At 41.8% G+C, this 27,267-nt stretch overlaps 1 long non-coding RNA gene, 1 other non-coding gene and 1 pseudogene across 2 annotated transcripts; 1 reads left to right on the forward strand and 2 right to left on the reverse strand.

Annotated features, from left to right (window-relative positions):
* The first annotated feature begins 524 nt into the window (after nt 1–524).
* LOC136509810 (small nucleolar RNA R71) lies at nt 525–631 on the forward strand. Its single transcript, XR_010772549.1, has one exon. It is a non-coding gene; the product is annotated as a small nucleolar RNA R71 (small nucleolar RNA).
* A 9,322-nt stretch (nt 632–9,953) lies between these two features.
* Nucleotides 9,954–13,726, reverse strand: LOC136507913 (uncharacterized). The gene is made up of 3 exons (XR_010771782.1): nt 13,438–13,726; nt 13,155–13,297; nt 9,954–10,116 (listed from the first exon to the last, which is right to left on the reverse strand). It is a non-coding gene; the product is annotated as an uncharacterized lncRNA (long non-coding RNA).
* A 1,237-nt stretch (nt 13,727–14,963) lies between these two features.
* On the reverse strand, nt 14,964–22,675 carry LOC136507481 (uncharacterized; annotated as a pseudogene).
* Between the last annotated feature and the right edge of the window lie 4,592 nt (nt 22,676–27,267).

Here is a 27,267-nt window from a genome sequence, read left to right on the forward strand (position 1 = left end):
AATCTTAGCTTGTTCTAAGATCAAATCTCTCAAGGATGGTTGTTTAGGATTAGAAGAATTATAGTAATTACCTAGGTACTTACCTTGGCAATTTGACCATTGTTGTTGTTGTCCCCATCCTTGTCTTTGTTGTTGTGGAGCAGAATTATTGATGACAATGCTTACATCCTCTTGAGATTCAAGGAAATCAACCGCCAAATATTCTCCACATATGTTTTGGGAATTGTAAGCATCTTGAATGGCCTGACGATCCTTCTTGTAATTGGCTTGCTGTTCGAGCCAATTCAATAGTACTGTCCATCTTGGTTGAAAGTACACACACCTCTTCCGGTACTTCTTCACACTTATTGCATGATTGGATATTGCATTGAGACTAGCCTTGATTAGAGGCTATCTTTTCCATGAGAGTTTTAGCTTTTCCAAGGGTGAGTGACATAAATGCTCCTCCAGCAGTAGCATCGAGTTGTTCATGAGCTTTTTGAATTAATCCATGGTAGAAGCCTTGCATGAACAACCAATCTTCCATCCCATGATGAGGACAATCTGAAATGTATTCTAGAAAATGTTCCCATGCTTCTAGAATGGTTTCTCCTTTCTACTGTTATAAATTGGAAATTTTTCCTCTCAAGGCATTGGTCTCGCCAATAGGGAAACACTATGCTAGAAAGGCCTTCAAACATCTTGCCCATGTATTGATGTTATCTTTGTTGGTGTAGGACCACTGCTTCGCCCTTCCCACTAACAAGAATGGAAATAGGTGGAGTAGTATGATGTCTTGAGCAACGTCCTTGATGACGATTGTGCTACTAATCTCTAGGAAATTCTAAAGATGACCACTAGCATCTTCATGTGCCTTTTCAGTTGAATGGGGTAGCTTGCACCATGTTGATGAGGCTTGGCCTGAGCTCAAACTCAAGGTTGTTGGTTTTGAGTGTTGGCCCAGTGCGGATGTTCTCAGTGCTCGGAAGCAGAGAACTCATGCAGAGTCTTGTCAGCCATAGCTTCAGAAACTAGTGTTGAGCTACCTTCTGATTGATTTGATTCAGTTTGATGGAATTTATTGGTGAATCAAAACCAATCCTGCAATACCATGTATAAGATATGAACAAAGACAAATAAGGGTAAGCCTGCTAAAGCAGAGGTGTATAGTTATGATTTCATCTATAAGTATCATTTTGATCAATTCTCTTTTAGCCTTGTGCCCCTCCTCGGCAATGGCGTCAGAAATGCTTGTTGACATTTCTTAACATCACCTTATTACTAAGTTGTCATCCCTAGTAATGATGCCAGAAATATTTGTTGGTAATTATTAGTAACACCTTGTAATTTTAGAAAAGATTATATATGTTGAAATAATCCACAAGCGCACAGATAATATACCATTGTAGCATTTCACCCGGGAGTATACCAGGTATCGTTATTTATATTTTTTCCATAGGGAGAAGCGATGGGGTGGCTAGAGATATTGACAAACAAGAATACTTATGATAAGATCATTAACTACACATTTTCTTTAACAGGAGTAAGTCAGATGATATATAAATGGTAAGTGTAAAGCATTAATAATAATCCAGAGATAGAAATAGATACTCATAAATATAGTATGGCTAGGCAGGAGATTAGTTAAGAGAAAAGATTCCTAAGTCATTTCTTATTTACTGTCTTTTGTACACCCTAGTATATATACTTTCATCTATAGCATAACTAACTCTGTATCTATGCATAAGGAACATTACTAAGGAAGATCAAGAACAAAGCTTGATTCCCTTCGCAACTAGGTCCTACTTGTTATACAAACAGGGGAGTGGACAATAAAGGACTCAACTGAGTGTCACACTCGTGATCTACCACATGGCTAGAATGTAGAGTGCATCCGCAGGTAAACAATATTTAAGCACCACGCTTACATAATGTCGACCACTTAACTCACCCGAGTACTGAGCTAAGTGCTTTGCCAACTTATGCATAAATTCATTATCAATCATTACCAAAGCAAACTAGGAATATAATAAATAGAAACATAGTATTGAAATAGCACAAAGTCACAAAATATAGAGGATACAATGGCTTTACCAGCCTCCAAACTGGTGAATCCAGAATCCTGAGCAATAGCCCAACTCTACTTGAATCTTGCTAGATAGCCTCTACTAGAATATTGAGTAATTGGAGACCTATTCTATTCTCTATGGAAACCCTAACTTCTGATCCTTCTTAAACTATGACTTGATGATCAGGGTAATGCTTGGGGGTGGTAGGGGTTGGTATATATAGGGTGGAGTGTCAATCCTGAGCCCTTGGATCAAACCGACTAGAAAAAACAGCGTAGATGCAAACCCTAAGGTGGTGGAGAACTGACGTCACAGTGGGAGGCTGGCAGTGGGCCCCACATTGGTTGGCCAGCCTATAGGTGGGGCTAGTTGGCCCCACCTAGTGGCCACCCCCTCTTTGTTTCGTTGGGGTGCCTTCTGGTGTCCTCTGGAACCTTCTAAAGTTGTTTTCATCACTGATAGTTATGATTTAATTTGACGATTTGATCCACCGTGATAGTTTTCTAGATAAACCCTACTAAAAACACAGATTCACCAAAACTTGTGGAAATTGTCAGTTAAAACCCCTAGACCTATGTTGGTGATCATTTTCATGCATTATCTCGGCGGTTATTGATGGATGATAACTACCATTAATAGTCTTCAAATCAAGCAAATGAAGAATGGTACATCTGTGAGTCAAGGCAAGAACATCAAAGACATGCTCAAGAAGTTTGAAATGGATGATGCAAAGGCTATTAATACACCTATGGGGACAAATGGAAACTTGAATAGTGATGCTAGTGGCAATATGGTGGATCAATAGATGTATCGGTCTATGATTGTAAGCCTACTCTATGTGACCGCATCAAGGCCGGATGTGATGTTTAGTGTATGCATGTGTGCAAGATTTCAAGCATCTCCAAGAGAAAGTCATTTGAAGGCAACAAAGAGAATATTGAGGTACTTGAAGCATACACAAAATATTGGATTGTGGTATCTCACAAGGAGCAAGATTTGAAATGATTGGACATTCGGATTCTGATTATGTGGGATGCAGAATTGAGAGAAAGAGCACATCAGACATGTCAATTATTGGGAAGATCACTTGTGTCTTGGTCATCAAAAAAGCAAAATAGTGTAGCACTTTCAAGCGCCAAAGCTGAGTATATTTTGGTCGGTAGTTGTTGTGCTCAAATACTTTGGATGAAGTCCACTTTGAATGATTTTGGAATCAAGTGCAAACAAGTGCCATTGCTATGTGACAATGAGAGTGTCGTGAAGCTCACTAACAACCCGATTCAGCATTCAAGAACAAAGCACATAGATGTCTGTCATCATTTCATTAGAGATCATCAACAAAAAGGGGACATTTGCATTAAGAGTGTGGGCATAGATGATCAACTTGCCGATATTTTTACCAAGCCACTTGATGAGAAGAGGTTTTGCAATCTAAGGAATGAATTGAACATACTTGACTTCTCAAATATGTGTTGATGCACCCCCATTATATGACATGCCTCTCCTTCGAACAAAGCAAGGTAAAATTGGTTGACATGTCATTCATCCTTTGCTAAGGACTTGTTTAGTGCATCTAGTCATTCCTCATGTTTTATAGGCTCATTCATGAAAATCAAATGAATTTGATGCTTGTATGGTACCACTATTCCTTCTATGTTTGAAATGATCTAGTGGTAGCATATGACATGTTTGTGGGCTTGTGAACCTAATGTTTAATCTAGAAAATGAGCTATAAGTGTTTAACTCAACATTGTCAAGATAACCCTTGCAATGAGGTGTGAAGAAGCTTGTCATTGGATCAAACCGAGTTAAATATCTTTTGCATGTGATCTAGATTGAACCAAATTTGGGGAAATGATCCTCACATGACATGGTTTCTGTGGCAGAACCTCCTAAGAAATCGGGCCCACGTGCACCTATCGTTGTCTTAACAGACCTCGGATAGTGTTCACGAGTTCCCAACAACTCAACAGGTCTATTGGGTGTCCTTGGGAAACCCAAATCATCCACAATTCTCTTTTCAAATAGGATCTCAATCACAAACATTGCAGATTACAACAACTTATTCAAATATATACATCAGAGTAAAGATAGCGGAAGTCTTAAGACAACATAATTTACAAACCAGTTGTTTTCAAACTTACAATACCATAAGTGTCATACAACCATAGTAGTGGGATAATCTTGCATTAACTTTATTTATCATACAAACTAGTGCCTTGTCCAAAGGCCATTCATCACTCCTCATCGTCATTGACTTCAAACACAGACATGCAGCAGGGACCAAAACAAGCCTGCGCATGTGACTCACCTCCAACAAGGGTTAACAAACCCTGAGTACAAAAGTACTCAACAAGACTAACCCAACGTAAAGGGGTGTAAGACTTTTAGAGATGCAGGGGTTGGGGCAAGGTAAGGATGTAACAAAATTCAAAGTTCTTTGCCAAAAGCTTACTATTCTTCATCCTATTTTCAAGTTTTACCCCTAAGTCCTTTTTGTTCATTATCTCAACTAAATGTACATTTCCCATATTCCTATCCTTCTCATTCCATTCTTTTCTCATATTTTAGTAATTCACCAGTACTGCATTGCTTCTGTAATGAATCGAGTCTCCATATCCACGGAGCACCGGCAATTCGAATTGATTCAAGTCCTAGCTGGGGATTCCTTATCACATGACATATGTAGAACTTAATCTTGCATATATCAACCTCGCTACCGAATCCTCCTATACTAAGCCGTCTCCACGCCACCCGAGAGCACAGCACACCTCAAATCCGGCCACATTCCAGCCATGAGGGTACACGCTACTCCTGCCATCTCTCCACTCCTAGTGCGTGGGCATTCGTCTTAGTATCAGATTAGCTGAAGTAGGCTTACCGGAGTATGTGACCAGTACTACAAAGTGTCTTGTTCAGAAGATCCACAATGAGTGGCCTTTAAGCGACATAGTCGGCAACATTACCCAACATTCAAGATAAGTCACCCGACTAGTCTCTAGTTCATTCTACCTTCTTTCTTTCTTTGGCCAGAATGCCATCTTTGATTGTATCAAACTTTTACTTTGAAAGCCTACCCTAAAGCATACTAAGCATTCTAAGCCTTTGTAAATGAAATCATCTTCAAGGATGGTAAACAATTAACAAGGTAGGCAATGCATCAAGTAGGTAACATTTGAATTAATCAACTTAATGCAATAAGTAACATAGGTGATAAACTTTTCAAAGTAATAAGGTAATGGTTTAATGCATAAATCGGAGCTTGCCTTTGTTGACGATCTCAGGTTCTGGATCAGTACCACAATTATCGAATCCCGTGACAACCGGGGATTCTTTCAGAACTTGCTCAACTAGAATTGTTTCACTCTCGGGTTCTACACCAAATAATAACATATGCTTCAACATGATGATAACGTAAACATGATGCTTTCATGGTGCATGAAATATAATAACACCTCGAATACACTCGTTTTTTCACGGTACGATTGCAAGCCAACAAAACCAACTTGCAATTCTATCATCAAGGACCACACATGTGACTTGACCAAATTGACCTTGAAACCCTACTAGTCACAAAACATGACCAAAACAAGATCAAACACTAATCTAACACTTAGGGTTTGCTTTTATTTATTTTTGAATTAATTTGGAAATAAGCCCAAAAATGAACTTGTTCCAAATGACCTCAAAATTTTATGTGAGCTTCCTCATGACAAATTAGTGTACCAAAACAAATTTCATAATTTTTAGAATTATGCAGTGGCCTACAAAAATCATGGAAATTGCATTTATCAATTAATGGACTGAATTTTTGAACATTAAAAATTTATTCAAATTTCAAGTTTCAAAAGCATTACGCCAACGAAACAAGGCCGGTAACGGTGAAACAGAGAGTTCAGGAAACATCAGTGGCTCACCCCGAATGTGTTGAAGCAACAAGCGAGACCAGAGAAGCTATGGTGACGCGTTTCGACGGTGACTGGGATCACGGCGGAGCGGACCTCGTCGACGACGGTGTTCCGGTGATGGATGATGCTGGCCACGGTGAATTGGAGTTTCCGTTGAGGTCACCGGCCGCGAGGAAGATGAACATGGACAGCGAGCTCTCGGCGAAATCAAGCGGTAGCAACAGCTCGGTCGGATGCGCAAGGAGCAGGCAGAACTAGAACACGGCTTTTCTGGGGCTAACTTGCACTGAGGAGACGAGAGAAGCTCACCAGAGTTGAGACGGCGGCGTCAGGAAAACAGAGGGAAGGAAAGAAAAGCCAACGACGATGTCTGGGTCTTATAGCTCGACCAGGAGCGCGTGGAATCAACACGCAGCGTGCTCCCCGTGCCAGTGCAAAGCCGAGGGCAGCCACGGGCACGCCTGGAAGACCGGAGAAAGGACGCCGGCGGTGGGGCGGTGACGCCCTGTTGCCAACTTGATTTTTGAAGTATTTACAGATTTGCCACTGAGTTTATTTTACAAATTACTCACAAATTTTCTAAAGAAGTTGAAAATCTCTAAAAATGAAAGTTGCTCAACCTTTCAAACTCTACAACTTTGCTTCAAGGAACATTTTCAAATTCTGCCTCCATTTTGAAATTTGAATTTGGGATACATTTGAGCATTTGAATCTTTTCAAAATTACTCCAAATTTTATATGTAAATTTTAAAAACTTTGAATACCAAAGTTGATCCTTATATTATAGGCTTCAACTTTGCTTTTTATCACAACCCCAAATTCCAAATGGATTTTGAATTAGGCAAAAGGGGCAAAAATGACTTTTATGATTTGAATTTGAATTCAATTTTGATTTGTTTACCTTTTTACTTTAACTTTGATTTTTGACCAGTAACATGGCCCATTAGGGTTATTTGAGTCAAATGACACATGGCCTCACATGATCACATGAAATTTGACCCTTGTGGTCATAATCTTTATTTAGGATTTTGAATCACATCACATAAAATAACAACATTATGAAATAAAGCTTATTTAGTGAATGCATTCAAAATTTTCTACTTTATGAATGCTTTGCAATGCATATGATGACATGTCAAGTTTTAGTGCTAGGTCAAAACACCAGAGGTGTTACAACACCTCACCTATCTAAAATTTGAGCTCACCTTTTGTGGTAATTAATGCCAAAGGGGGAGAATTAGTTCACAAAGATAGGTTTCACAAAGGAAGGGGATCAATTAAAATTTGAGGCACACAAGTAGGGGGAGCAAGCTCATAAACTTGAATGTTGCATTTGTATGGGCATTACATATGTTTGCTTGCATGGCACATGTTTTAACTACATATCTAAGCTTGTGTGATGTATGCTAGTTGTAGAATTGATTGATGAAATGAAAAACTAGCATGCATAGGATGATAGTTAAATGTGCCTTGTATGTTTTACAAATGGTACTAGAGTCTTGCTTATAATATTGATCTCACAAGGTATCTAGTGTTTGTGTTTTGCAAGTTCTATCTAACTAACCATGGATGCTAAGGATGGTATATTGGTGCACTCCTGATTGGTATCACGCTTCAAAGGACCATCTCTTATACCTTAGCATCATTTGGTAGACATTACTTCCCTACAATTCTTATCTATACATATGTGCAAGCTTTCAAATCCAAACTCTTAGCACATATGTAGGGGAGCTAATGCTACCAATTTGGGTTTATGAAACTTGTCCATATCCTTTACACATGGTAAAACACTTGGGAGAGCAACATGAATCCAAAAAGATTTTATTGAATATCTTTGTGAAAAGGTTGTCATCAATTACCAAAAAGGGGGAGAATTGAAAGCCCCAGTTTGGTTTTGGATAATTGATGAAACCTAAGTACTAACCTTTGTCATGAGTGTTGATTAGAGCAAGGTTGGTACATACCAAGTGATGGAGCAAGTGAGAGGTCCATGGAGATGAAAATGGACATGAGATGATGGTGATCAAGCTCCAACTTGGAAAAAAAGAAAGAGAAAAATAAAAAACCAAGTGTTGATCAAGGCAAAGGTATGAAATAGGTTTTTGTTTTGGCACTCAAGACACCATAGAAGGTGTGAGTGTATTTAGGATCGATAGTCATACTATAAAGAGGGGAATTCTTTGACTAAGTGGTTATCGAGTGCTACTAGGTGACATGATTCTTGCATAAGCATTAGGGACCTAGTGTGCTAACAATTAACCCTTGGAAAATGCTTTGAAATATGCTAAGACACGTGCACACAAGTTCTACACTTCGTGGTTAGCATCTTGGAAGCAAGGGTGAAATATTTGAGGAGATAGAAAAAGAAAAGGAGGCGAGGGTGCCTGACTAGATGCTGGTCTCGGCCTAACCGGACGTGTCCTGGTGGCAAACATTAAGTCTTAGTCAGCCTCTGTCGCTTGACCGGTCACAGGGACCAAACTTGGGTCTGAGTCCGATCACACAGTCTAGAGAGAGTGCTGCATGGCTTCACGACCAGACCCTGGTGAAGTCGCAAGACTAGAAGCATAGGGGGCTGTGTCAGGTCAGTGCTGAGGTACACTGACATAGGCTCCATGTGCTAGCTCTACGCGGACCGAACGCCAGGTGAGTCCTGATCACCCTAGACCTGGATGCATCTGGTCTTTGAAAATCCTCTCGAGTTAGTTTCTGTACTTGATCGGACGCCACGTTGTGGTGAGTCCGGTCTTTTTGAGGAGCGAGTTCAGTCACAACTTAACTACGCATGTGATCAACTAGTGACAGTTGGAGATGAACAGGCGAGGTTCATAGGGGCACCACAACTTAACTACGCGAGTGATCAACTAGTGATCGTTGTGGCTACGAGTGAGCAACCTAGATGGCTTGGAGCAGCGGAGGAGCATTGTCACAAGTTGGTGATTGTTCGTGGCCATCTCCTAGTGATTGTGAGGGGTCTTGTACCTTCCCCTGACGGAGAGCCAAAAGGTAACTCTAGTGGATTGCTCATGTCCTTGAGTTACCTCACTAGGGTAGCTTCTTGCTGGCACCTACTGAAGGCTTGGTGTGGTGCCTAATTAGCCATCTGAACCATCAAGTGTTGGTCGACATGACAGGGACTAGCGTGCCGGCAAGCGCGTGAACCTCAGGAGAAAAAATTCTTATGTCAATTGTGTTTGGAACTCCCCTGGTCATTCATTTCGTATTCTTTGATTGGTTCATCTCTCATGCCACGGCGGTATAACCAATTCACTCATTCTCTTGTATTTACATTCTAGTGTAGCTAAACTCTTTAGTGTAATTAGTTTTGAGAGCTAGCTTGTTTGTTGTTAGTTGGGTTAGTGAAGCTCTTTAGTTAGTCTTTGAGAGCTCACTAGCTTAGTGAGTAGTGACATAGCTGTTGGTGCTTCTTAGCGTAAGCAGAAAAGTCCACAAGCGCATGGAAGTACCGTTGTAGCACTTCACCCGGTGGTATTCAGGGTATCGTATTTCACTGAGGAACGGAGCTATAAGTAGTCTTTTAGCTAGTTTGCCCAGGAGATGTATTTAGGGTATCGTATTCAGGGTATGGTATTCAGGGTATCAGGCCAGCTAAGTGTTAGGTTACGTTCAACATGACATGAGGACGTACAGCGTATCAGTCCTTAAATGACACAGACGGAGTCACTATATCCAACCCTACACAAGACTCTGCCCGGTCTTAATTCATTATTAACATGGTTCTTTTCCATGATAGCAAATATAGCCAACCTGTGACCCACCTCATCATAAAGCTCACAGGTGACAGGAAATCACCCGACTTCTACCGCACTAAGCATGGCTAAGCATTTAACCCATTCCTAAACTTAAATAGGATTCAAGTGCTATATCTAGGACAAGGATAGATATATAATGCAACAATTGGTTCCAACCAATTCCTATACTTAATGCTATCAGCAACAATAAAAGATACTCAAGATATTTGTAAAAATATGGGAGACTTAATATGCTCTGGGGCTTGTCTTTCAGGAAAGAGGATGGGTGGTGGTCAGGGCACTCGGGCAACTCCTCCTCAGCGGCTGCTTCGTCGGTTGCCTGAACCTCGGGCTCCTCCTCCTGGCTCGCTCCCTCGAACTCCAGAAGCGTCACTCCCTCCGGCACACCTATTGCATGTATGCGCAAGATAAATATCATGGATGCACATCAATGAAGTTAGGGATGCTCAGGGTAATGCACATGCTTACTGCAGTACAAATATTCTAACTTAAGCTCTATTCAAATCACTTTAACTTATCAAGTTTAGACAACCTAATATACAATTGTGCATCTTCAGTTAAGGACCTAGCATCTGCACCTAAGCATTTTCTCAAGTTAGCCTAGCACCTAACAATCAACAAGAACAATGCTACAAAGCATTCACACCATCATTCATATTTCAGCAAAACTGGGAATATATAGCAGCATAGTAAATTGACAATAACTGGAGATTTATAAATCCAAATAATATGCAACAAGACAATTTGGAAAGCTTATAAAATTGCCTAAAATTCATTTTAGACCTCAAGACATTATTCCAACTTTTACCAGGTCGAAATCTCTTAACAACAGAAATCCGTCCTCACAAGACAGAGAGCAGCCAAAACTGGACTCAAACTAAGAACAACCATATCTCCTAAACTACTTGGCCAAATGCCACCAAAATTTAACACAAGCTAGTTTAGTAAGTTAACTATAACTTTGGTATTCACATGATTCCCAGAAAACCAAATTATCATAGTGAACTTTGCAAAGTTCCCAGAACTATCTAGAAAGACATAATGCAAGAAAATAATTATTAACTTATGTTGCAAACATATAAATGGACACAACCAACTTTACTAACTCATCACACATATCAGAAGAACACCAGAAAGTAAGGTGCTCATTACCAATTCATTTCTTTTAATGACTTTCATAATTTATTTAATTATTTAAGAGGAATAATAAACATATATGAAAAGCTGCACCATTTAATCTACTAAAAATACAGTAAGTACTACATGCTCCAAGTAGGCTACTGTAACAATTTCACCCAAAGTTACCAATAGAAACATCCTACACAAAAATAACAAGGCAGCGAGGCCAATTTTGGCCTAAATTAGAAACCCTTATTGAATAGTGTCAAACAACAGATTTCATATTTTTCTTAGCATCCTAAAGGAACCAGGACAACCTCCAATAAATTTCATGGGCATTGGATTCATAGATTAATTATTAAAATTCACAAAAGGATCATCTAATGATAAAAAGGAAATTAATAACTCAAAAACTATTCATGCACTGACTCTAAAATTTTTACCAGAGCTTCTACTCATCAAGAAGAGATCACCATCCAAATTACATAATTTTTGGATCACAAGAACTCTAGATATGAGTTAAGCAAGTTTGCATTCATTTAAAAATATATTTCAAGTTACAATTTAATTCTTCCAGAAACCATACTACAAGTGCTCATGTTATATTTTTACTAAATACTACACTTCACCAAGATCCTAACAAAATTGGAACCACCCAATTTGGATCTACCAAACTCCAGTTATGAATTTCACAAAACAGCATCAAAATCTGCATTTAAATCACCAAAAACCTAAATATGGTTCACTGACGCACGAGACCCGTGGGGTCAATGGTCCCACCGGCCAGAGGGAGCAGAGCAGAGGAGCGGCGGTTGACCCACGCTTGCTCGCCGGTGGTGAGGACTCCGGCGAGGCCAAGGGCATCGGCGAGCTCGCCACGACGAGACACACCTAACTATGCCCTCCCCTCAACCGCTACCGAGCTCAAGCTAGGATGGCGGCGTGCATGGCGGACGGCGGAGGGAATCCGATGGTGCTCCGGCGAGGTCTGACCATGTAGGGTGCGGCTAAGCTCGGTACGAGCTTCAAGGGCTCGTGGGGAAACTGATGGAGGGTAGAAAAGGGAGTGAGAGGGCTCCGGTGGTGGTCGGCCACGGTGGGCTCCAACTTCGACGAGGTCTGGACGGCGACAGGAACGACAATGTGGCCACAACCGAGGTCAGGCGGCTACGTGGAGATGATGACATGATAGAAAAGCTCAATGTAGGGCTATGGGCGAGACGGAGCAAGATGAGATGCGGCGGCGAGCGCGCGAGAGCTCGACGGAACTCTCGGCGGCCATGGCGCTCCACCGCGGGGAAGAAGAAATGCGGCCTCTACCTTGACTCTCCGTCTCAACGGTGAGGTGGACGAGCTAACGGAGACTACTTTGGAGTTGTGGGCTAGCTAGAGCGAGCAACGACATGACGGTGAGGGTGCACGGCTCAGCGGAGCAATGGCGACGGCGGCGGCTCCACTTTCTTGGTGCCTCAGACGCACGCGAGAGGGAGAGAGTGAATGAGAGCGAGTGGGAGGGCAGACGGACACGGCCTCCTTGCGGTCGACAGCGGACAGCGGACACCATGCTTGGAGACAGAGGATGAGGAGATCAGCGAGGGTGTCCTAACCGAGAAGGAGGCCCAAAGCTCATCTGGTTCGAGTCACCAAGGTGGAGGATCAAATCAAGTTCGAGCCCATCTCGGGTTTCAGGACCAGTCTGTCATAAAACTGGTCACACGGGTGTGTCTGGGCTCCGTTTTCAATGATCCACATATGGATGGAAATCTAATTAGATAAGGAAGCCAATCCAAGTGGTCTTACATCAAAAGACCTTCAGAATCAACAGGAATCGTTGAAACAAGTCAGCGTCCAGAATCTGCCAGGGTGCTGCCTGTCAGAAGCACGTTGTTTGTACGGTTGAACTCTCTTCTTTATTACAATGATACACAAATCTTTTGTGTATTCGAGAGAAAAAAAGAACGTTATCTAAAAGAAATATATAGTGATTTTTGGTCTCTTCAACACATAGGCCATGGAAGCTTCAGGTAAGGTAAGAAAAAAAATTGATTACAGCACCTTTCAAGAAAAAGAAAAACAAAAATCTCATATTACATCATAAACTTGTAACCTCCAGACATTAAAGATTTGCACATAAACCGATATATTCTAAAAACTGAAGCTCTATGTCCTACCGTACCAAGCACATAGCACCTGGCAACTAATGAAGCCCCTTTCACAGTAATCCAATCTAGCAAATATGATGCCGTAGGTAAAATAGGTAGAAAAACTATACAGATTCGAAAGGAGAGAGAAAAATAGCAACAAACCTCCTAACAGCAGCAAATAGCAGATCCTGGTAGTTTGTATGAAGCGAGATCGAGATCAAGTTTTGATTCCCTGATGTCAATTAAAATCCGGCAAGACCAAGATTCAAACCTGGCAATATCGGGTTCAGGATGCAGAGACTTCGCTGTCAGCAAAGATTAAATTTGTTTTAACTAAGAAAGATTCGTGGGCTATTATATAAGAGGAAAAAAAGAAAAAAGAGAGAAACCAGTATCGAACGCATCATGGAAAAAAAGAAGAGTTTGTGTCCAAAGTGGAGTTTACCATGGATTTCCCGATCTGAGCTGGTGTCCCGTCCGAGCTAGTGTCTTTGTTTGCTTGAATTCTGATTCCAACTTGCTACGTTGGGACCTAGCTGGCTGGCTCCTCTCCTCTGTGGCAGCACCTCCGTCGCTTCCCATGTGTCTCCCTCCCTCTTCACGAGGCTGACCAACTCCCGTGCCGATGCCAGTGCCCGCATTCGGAGCCCCAAACGGCGGTTCTTTCTTCACGGCCGCCGGACGGAGGTCCATATCCGGCGGCTCCGACCGTTGGTTCTGCCTTCGCGTCAAGCAGTCGACGCCTCCGTTCTTCCTGGCTTCCAGCTCCTTGGCCACGCTAACGGGAGTAACGACGGCCTCGGCCCTTGCAATGTGGACGGGAGGAGCGGCGGCATTGCGCGCATGCTGGAGGAGCAGTAGCACTGCGCTTTGACGGGAGGAGCAGCGGCTCGAGACACAGAGGCAGCGGTGACCTAAGGAGACGAGAGTAAGGCCACACATGTCAGCTTCATCATTGAAGCTTTTTGTGTTTTAGCTTCACGAGCAACTTTTTCGATGAAGCTAAGCTGTTTTCTTGACCTCGTTTTGGCAAAATAGCTCACATGATGAATCAAATGAAAGAAATTACTACAATGCCCTTAGCTTTCTTTTTTCTTTTTCTTCTCATCTCCTTCAAGTCTTTTTTTCCTACGTGCTCATCTTCTTCCTCATATGACATGGCTTGTTTTCTTCGTTTGGTCTGCTCATCTTCATCCTGGTGCCCGGGCCCCCGACGAGCCGTGCCCTGGCAACCATGACCCTAGTGAGCTGCACCCCACCCCGGCGAGCCGCGCCCCCGATAGCTGCGCCCTGGCAAGCCACGCCCTAGCGCCTCCATCCTTTGAGTAGGCAAAACGAGTTTTCCGTGCATGTTGGGCTCACTTGTGTCTGATAAAGCTAAAATAGGCTACTTTTTTCAGCTCTTCCACCCCATCCCTTAGTGAGAGTAAAAAAAGAGCTTCACACATGAAACTTTTTTAAAAAGGACCGTTTGATAAAAAAAAATCTAAACTGAGCTATGCCAAACAAGGCCTAGAGACGAAGTTTTCTTAATCAGAATCGAAGCGCCGTGAGGAGCCTCCATCCTTTGAGTAGGCAAAACGAGTTTTCCGTGCATGTTGGGCTCACTTGTGTCAGATAAAGCTAAAATAAGCTACTTTTTTTAGCTCTTCCACCCCATCTCTTAGTGAGAGTAAAAAAAGAGCTTCACACATGAAACTCTTTTAAAAAGGACCATTTGATACGAGCCCAAAACACTAATACGCTACAAAGTCGCGATTCGCAAATTATTACCCCGGCCAGGGCAAACCAACAAATTAGAAATTCAAAACTCATAACTATTCATATTTCATAATCGACCAGTGGGCAATGGCATAGCGTGAGTGAACTATCCAAATTACTTAACCGTGAGTACAATACATCATTATGACAGATACAATAAGTACAAAATGATAACGTCGGGACATATCCCGAGAACTGCAACCACAATGGCACAGAAAATGTTTTGCGGTGCATCATTAACCATAACTGGGAGAGAGTCACAAAAAAACAATAACTGGGAGAGCATGCTATGAGCTGAGTAGACATCCAGGAGTCCTGCAATTTATCAGGAATACACTTGTAGTCAGAAACTGCTATACAACAGAATAGATCTCTCTCTTCATTGTAGACATAGAAAGATTGGTACCTGCATATATGAAATTCTTACTATGGCGCAATATTCAGTTACTGCCAAAGTGGTCCGCAGCATCTAGATAGTAGTGCCATGCTACCATACACCTGAATGAAAAGCAAAGATATTAGAAAAATGGCTGATCAGGCAGCGAGGGAAGAGTGAGGAAGGGAGATCATACGTACCAAAGATTACATGATTTGGCATCTAGAAACGGAGCTATAAAACACAAATAGCTCATCATCCTCAAGCAGCCTAAGATTCTTCAACTTCAATAAATGTTGAACAGCAGGAACATCAAAGTCTAACAAAGATCCAAGCTTGAGAAGCTCAGCAAGAGCAGCAACTTGATCTGTTCTCTCAAACAACAGTCCTTTAGATATCTCCTCAGCAAGACCTGTCGCATACTCTATTCTCTCTGTGCTGCTCAGCGATCCATTGTACTTAGGCAGGAACAGCCTTGAGTTCTCCCTCTCCCATCGGAACTTCCCTGCAGATTTAACAACTATAGTTCTTCCTGAAGAGAGCGTTACACGGTAATTTATATCAAAAGGCCTACTCAACCCTTTAACCGCAACACTGGTAAGAGATGAGACCATCTGATGCCTCTTCTCAGCAGAAATACCAATGGTGGGATTAGCAAGGAAGGCCAGAACAATTCTGAGTAGTCCAGGTTTAATCACGGTTCCAGTGGGCGTGGTCGTTACAGAATCAAGTGTAATACTCTTGCACTCCTCCTTCAAAACAACCTTAGATATTTTCTTAACACCAATACTGCTGTATATGTCATTTAGTTTTGTGCGAGATAAAAATGTTGTGCCAGCTGACGGATACCATACGAATAACGGTTGCTTAGCCTGCTTGTCGAACAAATCCTCTAGTAGAAGATCATCAGGAATGAAGACATCCTGTTTCTCAACTAACATGATCTTACCTTCATAATGGGCAGGAACTTTTGTGATACATCCTGATAGAAGCTGCTGTGTTTCAGAGTTCCAGTGCTTGCAAATGAACTCCCAGAAAGTAGAACAGTCTTTATGTCTCAGAGTGAAGTTGGTTGTTCTCTGCCACATGCTCCAGAGCTTGCAATAGTCACCAACTGCTGGTTCATTCTTCACAACAAAAGCCATGCTGAAGAAATTTAGTATTTTTTTGTCATACCAGTTGACCAAACCATGTAGCTGAGAGCTAAAAAGACAACTTTTGTCATACAGAACACAGCTGTTAGGGTTCACCCATTGTCCTTTATTTCTTCCCTCAGGAATCCATATCCAATTATCATTAACACAGTGAGGCCTCCATTGGAATGCTTCGAGGTATGAGTATATCCTTGTAATGACATCAGTATTGGACAGGCTTTTTAAGTGACATGCCATCAATGTACATCCAGCTCTAGCATTACGCAATAACTCCTAATGTTTCAAGTTCATTCTTGTATGATGCTAGTACTTCCTGACCATAAAAAGCATCATCCATGAAAGGACCATCCTTCCTATGAACATAAGAGAAACTGGAATCAAAGAGGAGACAGCCATTCGGATGCCGGTATCCTGCATTTGTCTTCACCCACTTTGTGGCAATTCTGGTCATGAAATAGTTGGGAAGAGCAGATCCGTTCCTCCTCCATGTCTTGATGCACTTCAGCAATGAGATAACAGCTCCTGCAGTGACAGATGAAGCCTCGTTTGGAATATTGAGTCCCGAGATGACAAAGGCTGCTCCTTGATCCAATCCAGTTGTAGCACCCAACGCAGTTAGCTCCTTTCTGTAGCTGTTGATCCCCTTACCCATGCCATTTTGACAACCTGCTATCATCAACGAAGGGGAGGCTACAAATCTGATTAATAGGTCCCCATTCTGAGCTGAAAAGAATTGCTTCCTTAGGAGCTCTAAAACCCAGAGATGTGTGTATCCATTTCTCGCTGCTGCATTACATGAATAAGCTCACCTGGTAATTCGCCATGCTTGGCACTCAGTTCTCTGTAGCAAGCCAGCAGTGCAAAGTCTACTCTCATTTGTGAGAGCAGATGCACGTACGAGTTGCCTGACTCTACACCCTATTGAATTGCTTATCTCTTCTAAGTCAGTAACTAGACCAGCCTTCTTTAACTCCACCATGTATGACCTGATTTCATCTCCATAGTAATCCAGATCAAGAAGGGGTGCTTCATCAACAATCCTCAGAATACATTTCCATTTATCATCAACAAGGAAAGTTTCTGTAGGAGCCCTGAAACCAACATTAGTCTTCAGCCATTTCAATTCTTGCAGCCTTTTCAGAAAATTTTGAGGATATGCAGCATATCGGACACACTTAAGCATGAAGATGGCAACACTACTTGAAACTGACCATGTAGGATACTTGAAGTTGTCAATGATCAACTGGTAATTCTGCTTAAAGCTAGTGAGAACTCCCAGTAGCTCAAGTTCTTGCTTGTAGCCAAATATGTCATCGCCATAGAAGTCGGAATGAACAAATGGCAAACTACTAACAGCGGATGCAGATTCCCATTCCAAATCAAAGAGGATGGAACCTACAGGGGACCTGTGGCCAACAGAAGTCTTAAGCCAGCAACCATTTTTTATTCTCTCAATTAGATGAACAGGTGTCACGTGATTTTCATTCAGATATCTAATAAATTTTTTGTTCGAGTCGCGGCCTCCTCGCATTGCACAGGCGAGGGTAAGGCTTGCCACTGACACCCTTCCCCAGACCCCGCACAGAGCGAGAGCTCTCTGCACTGGGTACGTCCTTTTTTTTAAGTGAAAACAAGCTGGCCTGAGAAAGGGTGCTAGTCGTGTCTATTGGCATTAACTTGTTGCCAATATATTTCAGTGCATCTGATAGCTCAAAGAGCACTCCGAGTGCTCCCAGCTCAACCTTGTAAGCACTTATTTTGTTTCCATAAAACTCTTGATCAATCATGGGTACAACAACAGAAGCAGATTGAGTTTGAAGCAAGTTACCCCACTCATCACTTGTCAAGAACGACCCAGATGGAGCATTGTAACCATTGGATGTCTTCACCCATTTTCCATTCCTAAGACAGTTCAAGAAGTGTTGGGGTAGCTGGATACCGCTTGATATTAGGTTTCTAATCCACTGCAGAAGTAACAGTGCATTCTCCACAGTCAAAGGTTTAGAGGCACTAGGGAAACTGGCGTTAGGCGGGCGCAAAAAAGGGACATTAATTGCTTTTGCGTAGGTCCTCAACAATGTGATGAGCTGACCTTCAGATGTACAATATCCGGCGTAAGTTCCTGCACAGCTGTAATCAGCAGACAACTCTATGTACTTTTGAGCTTTCCAAGGATTTGACACCATCAAAGCAGTCCCAATTGCTCCCTTTAGCCGGAACAAGTAAAGAATTTCTTTCATTTATCAGACACCCATTGTTATCTACAACTGGCATTGCATTGCACAACTGCCTGATGTTCCCATCAGTTATGTATTCTTTTCATGTGAATGATGAAGGAAGTGGCAATACACAAGATCTAGCCTTCTCGTGTGAAGTGCCTTTGCAACAAGAACGGCATATTCATACAGAGTGAAAAAATTTAAGCGTGCAACATTTCGAAGCCACTCCATGATGTTTCTTCTACAGAGGACATTGAGAGAATTTTGTGTAGTTAAGGGCATAAAGAACAGACCAGAGGCAGCTGATAATTCCTTGTTCCAGCAAATTAACCAGGATAGGTCATTCACATTAGGGGCTAGACAGATGCATAAAGAAGTTGTGCTCATATATTGTACGCTGTAATATGACAGACTTCCATTTCCGCTGACACATTTAATGAGGGGCGCATGCTTCATATGTGTATTAGAAAACTTGGCCTGCTAATTTTCAGCAATGAAGGATAGAAGTTACACATAAACCTCTTCTGGCCCCTCTTTCACAAGATTCGACCCTTCAATGAACTTACCATGCCATCCATAATTGGCATATCCAATACCTAGAAACCTTAATACATCATCATACTCTTGGCAATCAAGATAGGAGCTCAGGATAAAAGTGCCATGCAATGACAGATTCTGCAGATTGTTTCCTTGCTTCTGAGCCATGTTCAGAATTCTCCAAAATGCTCTATCCAACCGTGATACCTCAGTTGGTTTGCAGAAGATCTTCTCTGTAGTATAGGACTCGCAAGGTATTATATCCTCTGCAGTAACCTTGGTTTTTATGGACTGCCTGATCGAATCAAATAGCATTATGGGAGAGGCCTGAATTGGCAGAAATCTGAAAATTGGTGGCAATGCAAATAGTGGGGAGTTGCTGGATGATTTCAGGAGAGCTCCAAAAGCATTGACAAAAGCTGAAGGAACACAGTCAAGTATACCACGATTCCATTTATTGTCAAACAAAATAGACTCTCTGGATGAAGCCAGAAGAAAATCAGCTTGTATAATGAATGGCAAATTCGTCACCATCTCTGTAGGAAGGAAGGCATACACGCCAGGTGACCAGTGCTCCGTTGTTGAGTCGCTGTCCATGAGGAAATGCCAAGGTAATTACCCATTGATCTACTTCTATTCTTTTCTGGACTCTACACTCAGGTTTGACAGCAAACTTCTGCTTCCACATATAGTAGGTGCACTCATCTTCTTTCCCCTTGCCATTTTCTTGTATAGCTAGATGTACAGTGTAAGACTCTGCATCAATATCCTTTCTCATCTTGTATTCCACTTCACTGGAGATGGAAATCTGGTTAATCTTGCTGGCCTTTGGATCATCATTCATTTCCCTGACAGATAGCTGCCTAATTGTGGAAAGAAACAGAAGAATTTCAGGATGTGTGCTAGAAAGTTCATTCTTCACAGCGAGTATCTTATCAGTCTTCAGAGGTAAGATAATGGTTGTTGTAGGAAGTCTTTTGGAACAGTCCATAAACTGCTTGTATGTCATCAAGACTTGGCTTTCCATCAACCCATTCAGGGACGATGTACCCTATATCACAATCTACTGATGGTTTTTCACTGAATTTTATCTGATACCCATTGCTGAAGATGTGGGGCTGACTTGATACTAGAAATACACTTTTGAATCCAATACCTAAACAAAAGGTAGATACCATTAACATGGATAAGTAAAAATGTAACATAAAGCAACAATACAAGAAAGTATATGTGGCCTTAGTCTTTCTTGGAAGACTGAAACTACAAACACCAACTAATTTTAAAAGTCACAAGTGTTATAATGGAAATGGCATTGTTTTTTTAGCGAGTTTTCAATCAACAACAATTCATCTGCATCAAATAGGTGAAGGTCCCTGTGGCCCTAGGAGCATCTCACAGGTCTGTACTAATTAAGTGTCACTAGGTGTTCATGAATTAGGCTACCTATAAGATCCTAATTAAGCATGTCTAACATCTATTTCATTAAGATTGAGTTTAAGGATTACAAGATTGTTGCTTAGGCTTACTAAGCGCTGAACACAAATATAGAATGGAAATGGTATTGTTGAACAAATTACTTCTACCCCTGGAGTCATTGTATAAAAAAATGGTGACAGTAGATACCGTCTACAGGGTATGAACTCTAAATACATAGTATATTCAGGCACATATTGACTACCTGGTTGGTTCAAGCGCACAGACACACAAATTACTATTTAGTTCCATATACCCAAAAAAATAAGTACCATGCACCCCAAAATTATCCTAATATAAACAACAACATGGAGATGAACCAGACATGATGGATTGTCTGCCATTGAAGATGCTAGTCCAAACAGGCAAAAATTCAACTAAGCAACTAGCATTTGTACTACAATTCAAAATTAGATTGTCATGACAAGGGAGTACCTTTTTCACCAATATAGCCAAGATGTCTGTTTCCTTTCTTAGTTGATTTTCCAATCCTACAAATGGATTCAATGTTTAATGCAGAAAAGCCCTTTTCATTATCGAAGACGACAAGTGTTAAGTCAGCTCCTGTACTAGTAATATCCTTTTTTGTTATGACAAACTCCAGTGATGGCTCCACATCCACTGGATAGTCATTGTCTTCTGCATTCTACAAAATGTCAACTTGTTAGGCCATGCATGGAATCCTAAACATGAGCAAAACAATGAAAATTGCGACGTATTGCATACAGCAGATATATGCTCATTATTAATAAAATGGTAAAAAATAAAACAAATTTGTATTGCAGATAGCGCTGTTGGTGACCCATCGATGTAGGTGGATGGGAAATTTTTGCTGCATATTATTCGCAGTCTAGCTTTCTATAAAATGGGACAGGGCTGTGGTCTGCAGTACTACTGCGAAATTCTAATAGTGTGACAATGGTGTCAATTCATGCAACTTCGCATTTTTGCAAGTAATCACTGTAGTAGTCAGTAGTGACATAGTTGACAAAAGTTTTACCGTACAAGAGTGGACAGTCTCTGCCAGTTTGACTCATAATAACTAGTATAGTTACTATAAATGGAAGCAAAATAGTAATGACGTCCTGTAATAGTAAACATGTGGAGTAACCAACCTACAACTCATTTTAATGATTTAATCCCAACATTTAACTAAATAGAGATGTTATATCCTTCTCTGATTCTCTCCATTCTTTCCAGAAATTGCTTTCTTCACAATATTTTCTTTTCTGAAATTCATAGAAGCATGTTAGAGCTACTTATATCTCCACTTTTGGATTTTTTTTTTTTGGCGAGGAATATCCACTTTTCGATTTGGTAGTGGTTGACTGCAAACATTTTTTTTTTTACGGCAAAATACTGTGGGGGAGATCCCCACAGTGTGGTTGCCTGCAAACATTGTCCAAACTTTAAATAATCCACCTTGACATCATGTTTTTACACACTTTCTCAAACTAACAATTACTATCATACTGACATTGGGCCATGACACCTTAATTGTTGTGATGAATCAAACAAGGATATATCAGCTAGTTCACCAGTTTGGGATATGCATTAGGTGCACATAGAAACACACCAGTCATCCCCTAAACATGATAGTACAATTTGTGCATTTCTTTTTTTTTCTTGAATACATAGGATCTGTGCATTTTTCTATGCAATCCAAATAGAATTCAACAGTGTAACCCAGCCAAGCCAGCTAAATCTCATAATTTCTTTCTTATCTCCCTGACAGTGGCTATGAGTATGAGCGTACCATGATCATGCTTTAGATAAAGGACATACTGCAGTGAGCAATAATCGAACCTGAGGATGCCTAGCCAAATGGACAATCAACATGGGCTAATTAAATATTGTCAGAAGTAGTCACCCATGTGCATCTCAGAAACTAGTATACAAGATCATATAACCAAACGATTGGTATATAATAATAATAAAAAGTAATTATGTACATAAGTATACCTGGATAAGCTCCATGAGGAAATGGACGTCCTTGGAGTAGAGTTCCTCAGAGAGGTAGCTGACTGCCTGGTGGATGTCCTCCGCCAGCGGGTTCCGCTCCTCCCGCCCGATGTAGAACCGTTCCCGCCGGATTCGCTCCACGTGCGCCCTCGCCGCCTCCGCCGCCATTGCCACTCCCACCGCCGGGGAGGACGACCCCATTGCGCTGCCTCCTAGGCTCCTAGCTATCTCTAGCTAGGTATGTACTACCTCGCTCGCTTGGCATTCTATATATCTGATAGACGGAGTATTTAGCTAGTGCATGCAGGTAGGTGAACAGGCGGGGTTCAGGGGAGCCGTGCCGCCGTCCGTTCGTACGCGTGTGAAACTGAAACGCACGTACGGCGAGACAATATGAATGTGGCACGGCCAGGAAACCAACTGCACAGGAGGCTCATCCAACGCCTCGTGCAAGGTGAATGTTGCGTCCGTTGAGTTCTCTCTAGCGTCGTAGGAATAAATAAATGGCTCTATGATTATGATTTCAGTCCCAAACTCAACCTTTCATTTGGAGGAATTAAAATTTACTTAATAAATTAGGCTACATGGTTTGAAATTTGATATTCCACCACTTTTCAAAGTTCACATATAAGTCTATCTTAATCTTAAATTCATAGGATTGAAGATAGAAATTGATTGTATTGATCATCATTCTACATTTCTATTTTGCAACTTATAACACGCTCTTCAACTCGCTCCCCTACAGCTCGTATAACCAATAATAATATACAAATATAATCCATATGCAACTATATTAGCTTAATTAATATGTCTAAATTATGATTATTAAAATGAATTGAATTCCAAAGATTCAAACGGGGCCTTATAATTTCCATACTTATGTTTAATTGTCTCATTCTTGTGGCAAAAGCAACATTTTTCTCGCTGTCTTGTCAATTTCATTTTACTAAGTTGTCTTTTGTTAAGATAACTCCGCTTCGAATGTACCTATACAAATCCTTATCTTCAGTGGGACGTTTGTGTTTCCATATGATATTGTTTAGATTTGGGACATCTTGGTGGATCAATGCCGAATAATGTGCCTTCACCGAGGATGGGCCCTTTGGGTCCAAATTCCAGCGGAAAAACATCTTATTCTTGAGTGAGCCTGAGATTAGCAATGTAAGGAAGAAGTTCATTCTAGGCTGTTAATTTAGATCCAATCAAATCACAGCTCCATAATAAGAGCAATGGTGATGAACTAAAAACCTCTACTAGAGTTTGTTGCTTATGTCTAGCGATGTTATATAAGCAAGGATACTGTTCACCTAGAGGTGAATGTTTGCGCAATTTAGCCACTACTTTGCTATCTCTCTCTCCCCATCTGAACCCCTTAGCTAGTGTGGAGCGTTGGTAAAGCTCTAAATGGATGCTTTCCTTTGACAAGATTGATTTTTCCTTTTTAGTTGCAAACCGGTTGTTCTTCCTTTGCGCTATTGCTCCTGATACGCTTGCTTTATTTTGAAGGCTCCAAGTGTCTTCCTATTTTATACTCCATCCGTTTCAAATTATAAGTTACTTTGATTTTTTTTGGTACATTAATTTTACTATGCATCTAGATAAATAATATGTCTAGATACATAGTAAAATAGATAAATCAAAAAAGTCCAAGCGACTTATAATTTGGAATGGAGGAAGTACTTGGTAGTGATTTTTAGTAAATCATGCCAAATGATAAACAAAAAACTCCTTTGCTAAGACATAAAATATTCTAAGCTCATCTGCCCATGATCCCAAACAGGAGTCAGGCGCACAAGCTCATCTGCCTCCTGTTTGATCAATTTATTTAACGCGAAGTAGGAGTGCTCTAATGATAACTCAAACAAATACTCCTGAAACAGACTAGCGACTGCGGACGCGCGTGTTTTTATTTCCAAGTGACATCTAGCTAACCATGGTGCTAAGGATGAATTTAAAGGTGCAACTCCGATTGGTACACGCTTCAAAGGTTTATTCTATACACCTTAGCATCATTTAGTAGTAATTATTCTCCCACAATTCTAATCTATGTATATGTGCGAGCTTCAAATCAAACACTCTAGCACATATGTTGGAGAAGCTAATACTACCATTTCGGGTCTGTGGTACTTGTCCAAAATCATTTTTTATATGGTAAAACTGCTTGGGCAAGCAACATGAATCCAAAAGAGCTTAATTTCTATATATTTGTAGAGTTGTCATCGATTACCAAAAAGAGGAAGATTGAAAGGTCCTTGTGTGGTTTTGGTAATTGAGTGACAATCTAGGTGGACTAATTGTGTTTATGTGAGATACACAGGTGATTAGTCCACAGGTACATATGTGTGAGCAACATATGCCATGAAGGTGAAAATGGCTTAGAGATATTGCAAAGCTCACACATGTGATGATGAAGGAGCTCATTGCAAATGAGACATGACATTGAGTCATGTGATCAAGGTGGAGAAGATCAAGACAAGACTTGGCTTGATGAACCGGTTGTGAGCATGAAGGGCAAGTTGGAGGCTTTGGAGACCGCGTGGCGGTGAAGCTTAAGCAAGACTTGGCGCCAATGGACGAAGGCAACGGTGAAAAGCAAGTGAAGTCAAGATCGATGAACTAATATGATCATGTGATGATATGAAGTGGATCATATCATTATTGATTGTGTTGGTGCATGTGTTGCATCGACATTGGAGGAGATAGAATGGAATGCGCAAGGCAAAGGTATAACTTAGGGCATTTCATTTCACCAGTCATAGGTGTCTAGAGAAGTTGATGACTGAGTTTAGGATACATGGCCGTACTATCAATAGGGGCAAACTTGTTTGCATATCGGTCATCTAGTGCCACTTGAGTGATCTAAATTTGCATCGTCGCTAGGATTGAGTGGCGTGGAAAGTTGAGTGGCTAATCCTTTGGAAAGTGATTGTGAAAATGCTAACACACATACACATGATGGTGTACACTTGGTGGTGTTGGCACATTTACAAAGGAGATGAAGTTGAAGTTGATGTGGATCAACTCGGCGATGGAACGGAGGTGAGAAGGGTTTGAAACTCCACTGGCGAAGTGTCCGCCCATAGAGTGCAGACAGTCCGATGGTGCCACCGGCACACTAGACAGAAAAGATAGGGTTTCATAGAGTGCACCGGACGCTGGTCACGGAGTGACCAGCTGCTGGGGTCCTGCATTCGGTTAATAGTGACAGCAGCGTGCAGGCGTCGGTCATCGACCGGACGCTGGCGCTGGAAGTGACCGGACGCTGGATGTGTGCGTCCGGTCAGGATGACGTGTGGTGACGCAGGTAGAGCAGTGTTGCTGGAGGTGATCGGACGCTGGTGCTGCGTCCGATTACGACCGACCGGACGCGTCCAGTCATGTCTGGTACCTTACTGGAAACGACCGGACGCTGGGGTTGCTGAGTCCGGTCAGTTCAAGCTGCTGCGTCCGGTCAACTTATGACCGTTCAGATCAGGCAAACTATATTTGAAGCAAAGGACATGTGGCATGCATCGCACGACCGGACGCTGAGGTCCAACGTCCGATGGATCGGACCAGAGCGTCCGATCGTCCTGACTTTTTGCCCAGTGAAGGGGTAACGGCTCTATTGGTTCGCGGGGTTATAAATAGAAGCCATGGTCAGCCTTGGGTCATAAGCTGAGCACACTAAGCCTTGGTGGCTTATGTAGTAGTGCTTGGGAGCCCTCTATCTCACATATACTTGGTAGTGATCATTCAATTGTGTGAGAGAGCGATTCTAGTGCGATTGCATCGTGAGGTTGCATCGAGTGGCACTAGGTGATCAAGTTGCAAGCCGATGGTGCTTGTTACTCTTGGAGGTTGCCACCTCCTAGACGGCTTGGTGGTGGTCTCTGTCGAAGCCCGCAAGAAGCTTGTGCGGTGCTCCGGAGAAGAGCTTTGTTAGGGTCATTGTGCTCGCCCTGCGGGAGCCACGAAGAGCTACTCTAGTTGAGCGTGTCATTGAGCTACCCTCACTTTTGGGGTAGGTTCTTGCAGTTCCCGACGTGCGGGCTTGGCGGGTGATGCCAATTAGCCGCCGAACCACCAAGTGAGCGGTCGACACAACGGGGACTAGCATGTTGGCAAACACGTGAACCTCGGGAGAGAAAATCACCGTGTCAACCTTGTTCTTCCCGTTGGTTTGCATCCTCGTTACACAAGCTTGTATTTACTTTTGCATATATTGTGCTTGTGTAGTTGCTCTTGTAATTAGTTAGCTTGTCTAGCTTACTAGTTACCTTCTTGCTTGTGTAGCATAGAAGTAGCTCTCTTGCGTGGCTAATTAGGTTCGTGTAACCTTGTTAGTCACTTTGCTTAGTTTGTGTAGCTAAGTATTTGCGCTCTCTAATTTAGCATTGGTTGCCTTGTTATTGAGCATTGCTAGTGAGCTTAGTTGGCTTTGTGCTTTTGCTTACTAGCATGTGTAGGAGCTCCCTTGTTGCTTAAAGTACTAGTGGCATAGGTTTGTGTGACCTTGCTCCTAGAATTGGTTAGGTGAGCTCTAGCTAGCCCGGCACCTTAGTTGCTTAATTAGTATCTTTGAAAGGTGCTAGAGAACATAGATAGAGGGGTGTAGTCTTGGCTAGACCGATAGTTCTAATTCCGCACTTGTTTTGGTTAGCCGACGCGATTAATTTTAGAAATGACTATTCACCCCCCCTCTAGTCCGCCATCTCGACCCTACAAGTCGTATCGGAGCCTGGTCTCTCATTTATGGTCTTCACCGACCCGAGAGGATGGCGAACTTTGGGCTAGAAGTTGTTTGTGACACA

Source organism: Miscanthus floridulus, chromosome 15 (genome assembly GCF_019320115.1).
Source record: "Miscanthus floridulus cultivar M001 chromosome 15, ASM1932011v1, whole genome shotgun sequence".
In the NCBI taxonomy this organism is placed as follows: domain Eukaryota; kingdom Viridiplantae; phylum Streptophyta; class Magnoliopsida; order Poales; family Poaceae; genus Miscanthus; species Miscanthus floridulus.